The following is a 16,027-nucleotide window of genomic DNA, read 5'->3' on the forward strand; positions in this document are numbered from 1 at the left end:
ACTTCCAATATTAACCTCTGGAGTTGCTTCCATCGAGTCAACAAAGATTTTGATTAGCTACATATGTACATTGAAAGAAAGAAACATCGAAAGCTTTCTATTAAAGTGAATCTAGCGGAGACAGTGAGTTAAGTAACAGTGAGAGTAGATAAGTATGCATCTAACAGACTCTTTATCTAACACACTGCTCTCTCTCTGTTAAAAATAAAATTCCATTGGTTCGTCTCATGCCAACCAATCCACGGATAGGAACAATTTTCTCTTAGTTTAAGAGCACGTTACAGTAAGGAGAGAGAGAGCCAACAACCACTTAATATTAGTACTGATCTGATGCTTCAACAACAAAACACGCGCCACCGAAGGCGAGGCGAACCAGTTTTCGTTCAGAGAGACATGAGTCTGTTGCAGTCTCTCTTCGGAATCAGCGACAAACATTGCCACGGTGGTACTTGGTACTTTAAACACGCGTTGTCTCGTTGTCACAATTACCGTTACAGTCGTCGTTTGGGTTTGCGTATTATGGATTCGCGCGTGCGAAAGCGCTGAATTCTGAATTCAAAAATCGCCAACCTACACTGAATTCTGAATACATAAATAACGACGAGTAGTGTAATATCAAAATGCATAGAAGGGATCGCGAATTGTTTAAAAGCCTCGATATAAACGTGTACAACTACATAACTACATTTAAACTTTTCACCTAGGCAAAAAATAAATAATTTGCTGCGCATACGCACTCCGATGTGATTCGAAGCTCTGATTTTATTTGTATATATAAGCATGTGCAAAAATATGATTGGTGTCGTCGCTAACTATACTGACAACTGACAATCTCGGAGCAGATAGAAGTTGTAAATATGCCCGATATCCTGATATCCTCTAGGTACGGCTATCGTGGTATTATTTATTTGCAATGCGTGCTGAGACTTATATCTGAGAGTTAAATGTGACGCAATACAGATGTGAATATGCAAAAGTGCCATAAAATACATATGTACATGCCATACTATGTATACATTTATATGTGTGGATGCAAGTACTTATAAGAATATGTAGGTATGATAACGCAACGATCCTAGTCAAAGAAGGGAAACTCTTCACAATAATTTATCAAAGTCTGCCCTTCAGGTTGTAGATGGCATAGGTGAGTACCCATACCTAAAATAAAGCTAAACACGCCCTCCTTTAGCTTCTTCCAATCTAACAATGAAGACCCTAAAAGTTAAAGCCGGCAACAGTTTACTTCTGTGAACTCTTACAACGTGCTAATTGCATTGGACCTGCAGTGTTAAAATCTGGTCTGGCTTCGTCTGGACTTGCCTGCTCTGGGTCTGGGTCTGGTGCTACACCCAAGCATTGGTCGCGACAGGTGCACTTGCCACGCGAGAAGATCTTTGATGGTATGGCTGGGGCTGGAATCGGAACTGGAATTGAAGCTTGCGCTGTTCAGACTTGTGGCAAAGGGGGCAACACATCTCATCAGTAGCTGGCTCCAAGGAGTTGCAGATCGTGTATTCGATGGTTCAGACTGGTTTGTTGTAGATACATACAAACATACATATGTATGTACACATGTGCACACATGCATAGATATCAGTGTGTGCATGCAATTGCAATCTCACGAAAACTGCGAATATTTGAATACGATTTTTGAATTCTTCGTTCACTGACATTGTGTGACTTACGGTGTAATCGTTCTTATTTTCAGTTCCGTTCCTGTTTTGAGGGTAGTAATAATAGTAATAATTGGACCATGAGTTTGAGATCGATACGATATGATACTAATTTACAATTTACTTGCTGTCACTTTGATCTCTCTTTGCGATCAAAGTCAATTCCTAACCCATTGCTCTTCATTCCCGTGTTGTTCAATTGATGCTAATGCTGCTAGTAGTCTTAACTGTTCTGTTGCTCAAGGAGAGGCTTAATAATATTGGTACATCTGTCAAGTTATTTGTTTTTGTTGCCGCTTTTCGATTGTATGTTGGCTTTGTTTGACCAGGGGTGTCAGCGTGGAACGCCATTAATTCTGGCGATTGGAGACTGCAAGCACAGGCATCGCATCCATAGCGTTTATAATAAGGCCCACGGTTACATCAAAGAGATACTCAAAGGCGAAACAATAACACAGGCAAATATTTAAGAAGAAATACTCGATGGACTTCGAAATTGCACGCTTCGCAGCATATCCACAGCATGCAACAACAAAGAGAATATGAGGCCATACTATCTAAAAATGTCTTAAAGAACTTGCTTAGCCACGGAAAATACTTCGACATGTGATGTGGGAGCGTATCCCAGGTACATCTCAAATTCTAGCTGACTCTGTGACAAGAAAGAACACAATAGTCAGCTGTATTCACATATACTTGTTTTTTTAGAGGAAGAGATTAGATTTGAATACTGCCAAAGTTGAAGTGGTTTATAAAGAAACTTGAGACGCAAAGTATATTTTATTTAGCTTTAATCCTATTCAACAGGCTGTACGCAACCTTTTGAACCTTTTCATTTAGGACACAACCCTCACAAACCCACAACCCAAATGTTCAATAAATGTACATATGTGTATGATTATCGGGCTATTATCGGTCCATAGATGCACGATTACTATTTCAATCAAGGAATGTGGGACTAATTCTAGCATAGCAACAATGAAACTGGATGCGGCACTGTAAAGAACTAAGAGGCGAATGATATACATGTGGCACATTTTAGTATATATTACTGGTTTTATATTTCTGAGAAGATTTTCTTTCTGCTATAAATTTGCTCCGAGTGTTTGAGGTATATGTTTATAAAGTGATATTATATTAGTCATACTATTAGGATTATAAATGTTATCTTTACAGCCTGTATCTAGAAACTTCATTTCTTCAAAGGCAAAATTCCGTATGCAGATCCCAAATTACTGCAGCACTCATACGATTGCACGCACTATCATTAGGCGCAACTTGAAGAGTTCGTTGCGAGGCAGAATGACAGGTTTTGTATCCAGTTCTTCCAAGCTGCTCTGGTAAAACTAGCCAACCGGAAAACCTGGCAGCATACGCAAGGAACTAGAAAATGAATGTTATAATTTTGCTGAATTTACTTACTGACGCATTTTAGTGTCGCAGAAATATACTCGCGGAAATTTGGATTTCAAAGAAAACCGTAAATTTATTTGGTTTTAAGACAGAGTTAACTATTTCTCAATCACTGTTTTCGCGGAACATGTTCGGGTATAGGTCAGTGGTACGGTTTTATATATATTTTAGGCGAATGCATGCAACTTTTCAACTACGAGTAGAGTAGATGGGATAACAGATTTTCGTCGGACGTAAGTATTTAACCCTAAAATGGTTAATATAGAGTCGAACATTTCAGTGATAAGTCGACTGCACTGGAGCCAGCCTGGTTTTGTTACGCACTGTGCATAAATATCCGCACATGTGTACTACTTCATACATATGTAATACATACACTTGCATTTTGCTAACAAACATACGTATGTATGCACACACATACATGTACACCGTATGTGAAAGAGCTTGGAGCTTGCATTTGTCAGTCTATTGAGAAAATGAAGCGAAAAACGTGTTTTGGGTTATATAGATAAGTCCGAATTGCGACGCCACGAACAGAGTCGATCCGATCTGCCGGGACGACATGAGACGACAGTCGACCGGAATGCAGCATGGAAAACTAGTTGTATTGTCGATGTTGATGCTGTTTTTTCCCGTCGACGCAAAAATAAACACACTTAAAATAACAGCAGGTGAATGCGAATACAAGAAATCAATAAAATAAAACAAGAAAGGCGGCCCAGGTTCAGAGAGACGCAGTCTGCATACCCTGGCAAACCAAAGTGTATTTTAATTTTGACTGCTAAACCACACAGGAAAGCTTTTAATCGTGGATAAAATCATTGCATACAAAGATGCTCCAAGAGAAGGGAGTTTTGTAGTTTGGTGAATCAAGAGATTCCAGACTTAAGCGCAAATTCACCTCTGACAATTTAGCAAGACAAGCCCAATATACTCATTGGGTTAACTTAGCTAAAAACTTACAATGTTGCTTCCTGTTTTTGCTGAACGAAGAAGAAGCCAATGCTTAAACCATCTAGAGTTTGAAGTATACATAGATATGTTTATCTTCAAATGATGACTACAACCAGATCAAGGATGTTGTTCAATTAATGTTCAGAGACAGACAGATCCACTTGTCTCTGTTTCTGTCTACGCATAACTTTTCTTGGGCCTGTTTCGGTTATCAGAGTTATGCAAATGAGTCTTCGCTTGAAGTAGAAATGAGAGCTGGTATGCCTGACCGTCTGAATATATTCATACATATAAATACAGTATTGTATCTATAGTAAGTATGAGAGGGATAGTAGTAGCGGGATGGGAAATGAGTAATATTTACGGGAATCAGTGACTGCGGGTCCACCTTTATACTATTTAATAACTCAGTTAATATACATATGTATTTAATATTACATGTGTAGATTTATCTAACCTTTTTTATACCTGGTACTCGAAGAGTAAATAGGGTATATTGTATTTGTGCGAATAACGGTTGGAAGGAAACGTTTCCGACCTCATAAAGTATATATATTCTTGATCAGCATCAATAGCCGAGTCGATAGAGCAATGTCTGTCTCTCCGTCCGCCCGTCTTGTTTGTCGGCTAGTTCTCAGAGACTAGAGCCGCACACTGCAGAGTCAGGGCAGAGACGCGGCAGAGGCAGAGGCAGAGTGTGAATGAGAGAATGTGCAAAAACAAAAATAAGCTGCGGGATGGGGTAGGTTTAGCCACTGGAAATTAATTTCTTCATTGTGGCTATAATGGCGTTTTTAGTTTTCTTTTATCTTCAAAACTTTAGGTTTGGGAGATTTTCGCCCTTTTGCGGAGGCGGAAAGGGGCTTGGCTCATTTTTGAAATAGACTTGTAACAGTGTGAGCATACAGAAGTCTGGATTCAAAATTTGGTGGCTCTATCTTTTATGTTCTCTGATTACTAGGCGCTCATCAGGACGGACGGACAGACAGACATGGCTCAATCGAGTCGGCTATTGATGCTGCAGAATATACATATATACTTAATGGGGTCGGAAACGTTTCCTTCTGTGCGTTACATACAACCGTTATTCGCACAAATACAAAGTATAAAAAAGTTACTGAAAATTTTGAACTCAAAAGAGTTGTTTGCCGAACGAAGATCAGAAATAGAACCTTCAACATATATTTTATATGCAATTACACGTGAGCGTCAGTGTTGTTTTTTTCCTCTTTCTCTGTCTTTCTGTCTTCTGCCATCGATGTTCGAACAAGGGACGAATTGATTTTGCTCTCCCTTTATCAGAAACGAAATCTAGATATCTTAATGTTCGTTAATAATAGCACTTTGTTATTCCTTTTGCACTCAACTACCTAATTTATTCAAATTATTCAAATATTTTCTGATTCCATTTTTGGCACTATAGTTTTGGGAGAGAGAAGGAGTAGGCACACACATTGCCACTTAAATTGGCTTGGAATGATCCAATATGATCCAGATTCGACAATAAGTATATGTACATATAAGGTCATAAAATGGTTCTGCAATTCTTATATTTGCCATAGATTCTCATTTCCTGATATGGTGGAGCAAAAGTTTGAAATATACTTTTAGCAGTGTGATTTTACAGGAGTCAGCACATAACATTTTTTAGATTTAGCTGGTATAATCTTTGAGTTCTAGGCTTATATCGGGACGGATGAATCGACTCGGCTATTGATGCTGATATACATAATATCCTTCTATCCTTCTACCCATATAGGCATCCCCCACAAAACTAAATGTATGTAAATATATTTATCCCTATACATGTACACTTTGAGTATCTGTTATAAAAAGGTCAAAATTTTTAATTACATGGGACTAAAATGAAATAATTTTAGAAACAATTTTTAAAGTTTCTGAGTTAAGAATTGATGTCCAACATAGATTGCTAACAAATGAGTCAGTATTGCATTGAGAACAAAAGCTGTATTGTTTGACATCAGAACTTTTTTACTTAAGGCTTGTTCCACAAGCGATGTGTTTGTCTTTGGCTTTTACGAGTTCGAAAAAGTAGCGACAGCGAAAGCGCTCAAAGAAACAATGACTTTTGGCCTCTGAGTTGTGATATGAATATGGTTGATTACTGCTTCAATACAGATTTACATTTATACGTCCATATGTAAGTATGTACATACGTAGTTGAAAACCTATACTTAAAACTTGAAACTTTCGTTTTTGTCTAACTTATTAATACAAAATCTGCACAAATCTTCGGTATCCACAGTTTAGAAGATGGGATAACTAAACTAAAAGTTCCTTAGAGAATGGCCATATCTATTGATCCCGATTTATGATTAGATTGGTTCGTTATTATAGCCAGAAGTTGTATGCTGTTGTAACCCACCACGCATCCAACAAATATGTTTCTCTGCCTCGTGCAGTGTGCTGCTCTGCGAGAGGGGGGCGAGCTAAAAGGGCGTGTTGGCGTGAGAAGTGATGTCAGATTCTACATCTACGAATTTAAAATATAAAATACGAAAAAAACATAATGTTACATATATATAATGAATGCACATGGAAATAAATGTATGTACATGTGTATGTATGTGCGTAAATACATATGTACATATGTATATGTAATGCTGGGTACCACGTACGAAGCGTTTCACACGTTCCTCTTCGTTTGTTTTATCCCTATGTAAATATTATTTTAAAGCAATAGCGATAATTCACTGCACTCACATAAATATGGGTGCGCGAATTTTTTCTTAGTGCAAGTTTTTACCATTTTCCCGATTTAACAAAATGTATAAATATGTAAATGCACAATCAAAAATAAATGTATAAATATAATGAACATACATTTTTAGTATGTGTGTTTTTCATGTGTTTCTTAATGGTTTTATCTAATATCCAAACTAATCAAACCTTACATATCATACATACATACATATACATACATACAAATGAATGCATGTACTTGGCTGCATTGGAATATAAGTGCAAGGGAAGACGCCGAAAAGGCATTGCTTTTGTGTTTGCTTTGTTCTTGTTCAAATGGAATGTTGCAACACAATACAAAGCCACAAGTAAAAATCGGCAAACTGGCTTTGCGAAACTTTGCCCTGCACTTGGTCTTCACACTTGGCCTATTCAGTGTATGTGTCTGGGAAAGGGACATCGGCAACTGGCAACACAGCCGGGAACGGGCCGAAGATACTGCAAGGCAATTGATTTTAACTCTGAGTCTAGAATAAAATAGTAATGATGTAAATGATGTAAATATATAAATATGTTTTGTAGTATATGCACATGCACTGCATTTCATTTACTTCTCCTACTTACTCACATTAATATTATTTTGTGATATGTGAAAAAGTCACATACATATGCACGCTCTGCTCGTTTTGTGGCATGTCTATGCATATGTATGTACGTTCATAAATACAAATGTATGTATTTACCTGCCTGCCTAGTATGTACGTACATATACATATGTATATGTGCAGAGAAACCAAAGGAAAACAAAACAAATCCAAATACTAACATGACAGTGCACTGAAAAGGGGAAAACACAAAACGAAAGAAGAGAAAAAATAACTGCAAGTCCAAGTCAACGACTTGCCGACTGCTGATGCTGCGCCTGCGACTTTGGCAAACGCAAAATGATGTATTGCCATTGCCCAAACGAGAGGAAAAGAAGGGGAAAGGAAACCACTTTGCGCTGGAGTCTCCCGTCTCCGACTCCATCTCAGCCACAGTCTCAGTCACTACAGTCCTTGTCTCAATCTAGTTGCCGATCGTCACACGCTCTCCTTTGCTGGTTTTTGTTGTTTCTTGTAAATACGTTGTAAGTATGTACATATGTATGTATGTATGTATCTATGTGTGACTGGAGACGGGTATGGCTTAGCACGCACTTTTAACTAGTCAGTTCATCTTAGCCATCACTAATAATACTTTTCATATTCCAGTAGGGATTGAATGTGCTTTTTATACCCGGTACTCGAAGAGTAAATAGGGTATATTGTATTTGTGCACAAGGTGAATGTATGTAACGCACAGAAGGAAACGTTTCCGACCTCATAATGTATATATATTTTTCAGCATCATCCGTCCGTCTGTCCGTCCGTCTTGTTGAGCGACTGGATCTCAGAGACTATAAAAGCTAAAACCACCAAATCTTGCATTCAGACTTCTATATGCTCACACTGTTACAAGTGTATTTAAAAACCGAGCCACGCCCCCTTCCGCCCCCGCAAAAGGGCGAAAACCTCCTAAACCTAAAATTTTAAAGATAAAGGAAAACTAAAAACGCCATTCCGTAGGGAATGACCATATCAGATCCCAGAATTGGGATCCAATTGGACCATTATTATAGCCAGAATGAAGAAATTAATATGCAGTGGCTAAACCCATCTCTCCCCGCAGCTTATATTTGTTTTTTTCACATTCTCTCATTCACTGCATCTGCTGTATGCGGCCACTGCCTCTGTCGAGAGTCTGCAGTGTGTGGGTCTAGGGAAGGGGGGCGAGCTAAAGGACCGTGTTGGTGTGAGAAGTGTTGTATAAAAGTTGTGACGCATAAGAAGCGTCTCACACGTCCCTTCTCGTTTTTCATCTACGTACATCTACATCACTTTCCACGCCAACACTCCACGTCCCTTTCCCCTAGAGCCACACACTACACGAAGCCGAGTGTGGATAAGAGAATCTGCGAAAAACAAATAAAAGGAGGGTGGATTGGGTTTAGCCACTGCAAATTAATTTCTTCATTCTGTCTTTCTGTCTCAATGATCCAATCTTATCCGAATTCGGTGGTCTGATAGATATAGTATTTCCGAACGGAATGGCGTTTTGAGTTTTCTTTTATCTTCAAAATTGTGGCTGTGGTAGATTTTCGCCCTTTGTAATGGCGGAAGGGAGCGGGTGTAATTTTTGAAATACACTTGTAACAGTGTAAGCATACATACGTCTGGATGCAAAATTTAGTAGCTCTAGCTCCTATAGTCTCTGAGATCCAGGCGCTCACCAAGACGGACGGACAGACAGACCTGGATCTATCCACTCGGCTATTGATGCTGATCAAGAATATATATACTTTATGGGTCGGAAACGTTTCCTTCTGTGCGTTACATACTTCCACTTATCCCCACACAAATAAATATACACTATTTACTCTTCGAGTACCGGGTATAAAATCGAGTAGAAACATGTGAAACGTGTCGTACGCGTCACAACTTTTATACCCGGTACTCAGTCAGTATACCTGCCCTTAGTGGTTTTTTTTTCGAATTTTAGAAGGCGGAAGGGGGCGAGGCGAAATGTGAAAATTCACTTATAACAAATGGAGCATACAGAAGACTGAATGCAAAACCTGGTTGCGTTATCTCTGAGTACTAGGCGCTCTTCAGGACGGAAAGACGGACGGACAGACAGAGATAGCTATGTACATATGTATATCGACTCGGCTGTTGATACTGATCAAGATATTTTTACTTTATAGTTTCTTCTGCCTGTTACATTTTTGGCCAACAAATACAATATACCCTGTTTACTTTTCGAGTACCGGGTATAATTAACGAATCTAACGTAAGCCAACTGGCAATTATTTTAGTACATTTGTACACTCTGATGCTGTGGGCTGATACATAATTTCAACTTCAAAGCTTGCTCATCAACTCGTACATTCGCTAGTGCAAGAAGTACCTGGTATCTCATTGTTGAGAAGGCTATGGATTATTCGGTTCTTTTTCTGCTGTTTCTTCAGTGTACAAAATTATGTACATACATATATACATATGTACATATATGCCATATGGGCTCCAGATGCGATTCAGATGTTGTTGGTATAATTACTTCATTGTTAAATGTTTTAATATTATTCGTTTCTGCGGGAACGAATAAGGTCTCATCCACTTTATTATCTTTTCCTCTTTTAATTTTAAATTTTTGCAGACGAATTAAAAACATTAAAATATCAAATTTAGCTCGTGTCGGTTATAATCAGTAAAATAAATTTTTGTTCACATACTCCAAACAACTCCCTGCTTCAGGAATTGGGGTTATACTCAAGGACTGGATATAGTACTGTATATACTGACCTGAATATTCAGTGAGAAGAGTACAATATGTGGAAGGATGCAAGATTCACATGGTCCCAATAATATGATAAAATATTCTTTGAGTCGGCTGGAAAGAGAATAAATAGTGTTATTATATGTCGAGCAATTTCTACCATACCGTACACACTTAGTACATATGCTGGAAGTGTCGATGTCATCAACCGAATCCTGAAAATAACGAAAAGTATACCATTTGAGTCAAAGGCTTACACGAAGACAATCCACCCCCAATGTACATACATACATATGTATATACATGCATATATTAAAAAGGACTATGCTATTGAGCTCACCTACGCACTGGGACTATAATTCGAGTTGGGCGCCTGAGACCAACAATAGCAGTCATGATAAAGTTTCGACTTGTGGTCACTGATGTTGACATTCCACATACTGAGACCTACAGATACACCCATATTCGTGGGCATATAATATTTATTGACTGGGCAAGTGGTCATATTTCGAGTAATTTAAGAGCAATAAAAAAACGGCTTTGGACGACACAGCACCGTATGTGTCTAATTCGTAAGGCGTGTGATTTGAACACGAGCACGAGTATACTAGCTGAATAAAAAAAGGGTTTTGCAAGATTCCTTCCAGTGTCAATAGTAGAAGGCTTTCATAGAAACAGACGGAATGGCCATGCTACATACAAATGTACATACATACGTACTGTGTGGTACAACAGTCTTTATTGATTTAAAAAATGGGTTCTATACAACATTTTTTGAACTTTGCAGTAATATGTATAAAGTAGGTTGAGATGTCTCCTAGTTGAGAGAAGTGTCTTTACTCTCAAAATTTTTGCGGTTCACAATAACTTAGTCAATTTTTCTAAACAGAAGCGAAGCATCAAATATAGCACTAAGATAGCTCTTAAATAAAAATTTTACTTTTCCGAGCTTTATCTTTTTAATTGAGCGGGTATAAAGCAGTGCTTTTATGCAATGTATTCTCTTTTCCAGATATGAACCTTAGGGAAAATCTTTGAGGAAAAGTTAAGGACTATGTTTCTAATACGAAATCAAAGAAAAAGCTTGATCTTTGCGGGTCCTGCTAGATTTGTGTAGATGAATCCCCCAGGAAAGATGCGAAAATAAGGTTACATTTTATGACAGGATTCTGAACCTTTTTAATTGATGCAAAAAGCTTTAAAACAAATTATTTAGCTTTAAATACAACTAAAGTAAACTATAGTAAACTAAAAGAGACGCTTATTTCGAGTTTAATCGTACACTTGCATGACACATGTACATACATATATATGTATCTAAATTTGTAGATACGCGTGCAACGCATGACACATTTTTCCCTCGGTTTCCCAAAATAAGCTGGAATTGTCGGAAACTACAAACATATATATGCATTTTTCAGCCGATAGGGACAAACAATGAAAGTGGCAACATAAAACCAATCGAGAAGTTGTGTTATGCTACTCCCCCCGATACTCAATTTGTACAGCATTTTATCAACTTAGCATCTGTTTCCATTCCGTTATACAAGGACAGGCAAGGTTTTGAAACAAAATTTGTTTCAGTCTGATATCCTGAGAGCCTGGACACTTTGTCCAGCTTTTAAAGTCTCTGAGACCTCGTCAAACAAGACGGAGGAGCAGACATATGTACATATTTACATATGTAGGTCTACTGATTAGGCTACCGATGCTGTTTAAGATACGAAAACATGTATGCACATATCCTATCTTCTTCCTGTCTAATATACCCCTGTACTCTTTGAGCACAAATATGTACATACGTACATTTTCTGATTCGCATATCCGTCAAATATGTCAAGAAGATATTAGAAAAAGCATTATCCTAAATCTTACAGTTTGTATTACATGAAGAGGATGTGAAAGACGGAACAAATCATCAGACAAAAAATTTACGCGTATTTCCTCCACATTCTGTCTAACAATAAGTTGACATAATAAGTAAAACAAAAATGATGATGGGGTCTGTTGAGCCGCGCATTGCCAGAGACTGCTAATGGACCGAATGGTGAATGGTATTCGAGTAAACCGATAAGACTAAGCTCAATGTGCTGCGACAAGTGTAATAATCACCAGCGTATTTGATGGATCAAGACATAGGCCAGACTGACCCTTCTTCATATCAACATACATAAATCTGTATGTGTATGTATGTATGTGCACAAAAATGTGTCTTCATTATTATTTTGTGCATTAAGGATAATAATTGGTAATTCCTTCTGGCACAAAGTGAGGTCAAATAGTAATCGGGTATTTTTCGGAATGGTTTCTTTAAGGGACGAGATTTCTTCTTCTTTTTACATTTTTTGATACTCGACCAATATAGGGAGACGAAAACCCCCATCGTTTAAGATGTTTTTATACCATAACTAGCCATTTCGGCTCGTTTTTTCTCTAACAAACTAAAACATTTCTAGAATAAACTAGACTTTTAGAATAAGAATGTGATTTTAGAAACACATTGCCATAATCATTGTTTGTATGGTCGTTTAAATTTCTTAATGCACATCGACTCGTTTGTACATATGTACATAATAATCTTATAATCAACTAGATAAACTGGATCCTATTTTTATTAAAGTTTATTGGTGCCCATATAACCCAGAAGATAATTGTCTTAGCCACTGATATTTTAGTGGTCTGCTGGAATTGAAATTGGACTGTTGACATGGGAAAAGGGGATGGTGTTGCTTGCAACGGAAAATATCCAAGTATTTCAACATAAAAGGGCATAAGAGGGCAATTGTTTAGTCGTTCTCTGAATAGCGAAACAAATTCGAGATGTGGCAAAGAGTAAGGCAAAAATGAACAAATATAAGCAGGCATAAATAATACATATGTATGTACAATACAAATCGTGAACAGACAGGGGTGACGTGACGGATGGAGAGAATAGACTGTTGTCCTCTGTAAGCTAAACGCGGTCCAGTCGGCTCTTTGTTTGCGGCTTTTTGACCAAACAAGTGCACCATCAACAAACAACAAACAAATAACACACACACAAAGCGCATCTAGCAACAAAAACATCCACAGATACAAAAGCAAAGCTCTCTTTGAACTACGATTGTAAGTGCCCCTTGGTCCGCTCACCGACCAGACCAGACCAGAAAAGAAAAGAGCATAGCGGTCTCTCGGGTCAGGTAGGGTCGGGTCGGTGTTGGTCCTTTCCGTCAGCCTATTGTACGCCAAATATGCAAATGAAAGTCTCATTGCGTTAGTACATATGGATATGTTTGTATATACATATGTAAATATATGTACATGTACGAAAGCATCCATAGGTATACAAGTGTAGGTGTGAGCTAATCATGGCCTTTTACAATTATTTTGTAATATTTGATATTGAAAAAACATAGTCGTATGTCCACACATTGAACATACATATATGTACATACATATGTACATACATAGATATTCCCGGTACTCGAACAGGTTAAAAGCATTACGAATGGGAATATTAGAAAACCATAAAACCGCAGCATTGATTGCGGAATCAGTTCAGATAATATAATTATTATTGTCAGAATGAAGAAATTATTTAATTAATTAGATGACATATGAATGTAAGGGCATATGTATATTTACATACATATGTATTTATGGATGTATTTACATATGTGGAATACATATACAGACGGAAGTAAGGGATATAAAAGTAGAGACTAAAGGTGCTTCCCACCAAGTCATCTCCTCGTTTTGAAATAATTACATTTTTTAACTTTTTTGGTGGATTTGATTTTGAATATGAAATTGATGGCACTTCGATCGGTAAACTTATCTTAAGCACTGGCAGGCGATCGGTAACGACTAAGCATCCATTCTTTCGTTTTCTTTCAATTTGTAAAGTGGAAAGCAGCCTTTTTTTGAACACACCCCCGTTGGATTCCACCACCGGAGTATTGTGGTGGTCATGTTGGTCCTTTCGAGTTCAGTTCAACCAAATTCATTTTTAATGCCGGCACGTGCGTGTGCCGCAGCATTAAGGCTACTGCCGAAGGCTCGTAAACAATGCTGGCCGCAGTCAATAGAATTGAGCAGAAGCCGCATGTCTTTGGAGTGCTTAGGACTTAGGACCCCAATTGAAAATTCATTATTGCGCGAGCCGCTTTCTTTTTATGTGTTGTTTTTCGTGGTGTGCTGTTTTGTGGTGCTTAAAAAAGGAAAGAATAATATTTATTGTATGCACCTTGATACACACACACTAACACCCAAACCAATCAACCACGTGCCTACTTAGTGGAATCAAACTCAATTGCCGTCCAGGGAGGGACACGGACACCGACCGTTACGCCTCGACCAGCGGCGGGTATCGAGCCGCGCTCCCGTAATTTACTACAAGTGTACGTACAATATACATACATATGTATAGACATCTACACATACACACAAACTTACTAATCGGAAGGATAAGGTATGAAAAATTGAGCTTCGAATGATAAATGGCCCAAACGAATGGGATCAATTCGAAAATCATTTTAAAATAGCGAACAAGCCAATAGAGTAATATTCTATCATTGGTGAGTCTATGAAGTATCTGTGTTTTGTGGATATACATAGCTACGCGTTCACTTAGGTACATAAATACAGCTGTGTGCAATGAAATAGTAGTGCCGCACCTCCCCACTTTCAAAACTATTTTGAAGACATTTTCAATCATCAAAATTTACCAAGTGATAACTTTTTAGAAAGACTGAAATGTACACATTACGAACCAGAAGGAGTTCTAGAACAATTGCATTCCATCATCTTGTTTTATTTGCCTTTACAAAAATACTAATGAAAAGTGCTGTTCAATGAAATATTAGTGCATTTAAAAAAAAAAAAAAACCGAAACTCAAGTTAGTACCCATCTTTCATGCTCTACATGTTTCTTGAGGTTTAATATTTAGTTTTTTTTATCAATTTTGATTTAGTTACTTTCTGGAAGGGATTAATAAGGTCCTGTCCAAGCTTCAATAGGATTTTAGCCAATAATTGCTTAAAAACTGGCTCTCTCTTTGCTCTCGTTGCCGAAATTTCATTCCCCCATAAGATTTTGAAAACATTCAGATCCAGGGACTGATTTGAACAAGGAAAAACGCCGATCTTTTCAGGTGAAGCCCAATTTTTGGCGAGCGTTCTGAAGTATTTCGGATCATTATCTTGTTGAAAGATCCTTTTTACAAGTGTTTTTCAACTGGAATATGAATGTAATGTATGAAAAAGTATGCTGGCCAACACAATTTTGTGAAATGCTCAAACTAAGAGCCTATTAAGTACCATTCTCATTCTGATCTGATGTCTGGGAACGCCAAACATATTCTCTTGGTTATTTTTTACGTGTGTCGAACATAATGTTAGATCGCCGACTATTATTACTACCTATGTTCACACATAAGTATGTACAAACATATATATACATACATATCTACATATGTACATACTTACAAAGTTACATAAATATGTACCCATATTCGCAGTTCTTTTCATCAGTGCCTGTTGGTATTCTGGCGGGGTAAGGGAATTTCCCTATGACTTAGCAACTCAACTCAAATTCTTACTAGTGAATTGATAATAAACAAAACATACATATGTACATATGTATGTACATACATACATACTCTCACATCCGGGTCCCAAGGGTGACGGAGTGGCTATAAATACGCGTATGCATATGTACATATATTTGTATTTGGACATGACTGTTATTGTTTCGCTCATTTATATGTTAGTATGTTTGGGCACACACCATAACTAATTTATTTATTTATTTGTTTCGTTATTTTCGGTGTTCTGTCACTGGTGGGCCCCACTGCTCACGCATCAATTCAAACCTACCAACAACAACCCCCCCCACCGCCACACCAAATCCAAACCCCCCCCCCCCCCCCCCCCCCCCCCCCCCCACC

At 37.9% G+C, this 16,027-nt stretch overlaps 1 protein-coding gene across 1 annotated transcript in view; it reads left to right on the top strand.

Annotated features, from left to right (window-relative positions):
• The first annotated feature begins 778 nt into the window (after positions 1-778).
• LOC117590611 (transcription factor SOX-5) overlaps positions 779-16,027 on the top strand; it is a 46,789-nt gene continuing 31,540 nt past the window's right edge. The window contains exon 1 of the mRNA XM_034283401.1: positions 779-1,144. The gene's annotated coding sequence lies outside the window, so the exon portion shown is untranslated. The remainder of the gene's footprint in view (positions 1,145-16,027) is intronic.

This window comes from Drosophila guanche, unplaced genomic scaffold (genome assembly GCF_900245975.1).
Source record: "Drosophila guanche unplaced genomic scaffold, DGUA_6, whole genome shotgun sequence".
In the NCBI taxonomy this organism is placed as follows: domain Eukaryota; kingdom Metazoa; phylum Arthropoda; class Insecta; order Diptera; family Drosophilidae; genus Drosophila; species Drosophila guanche.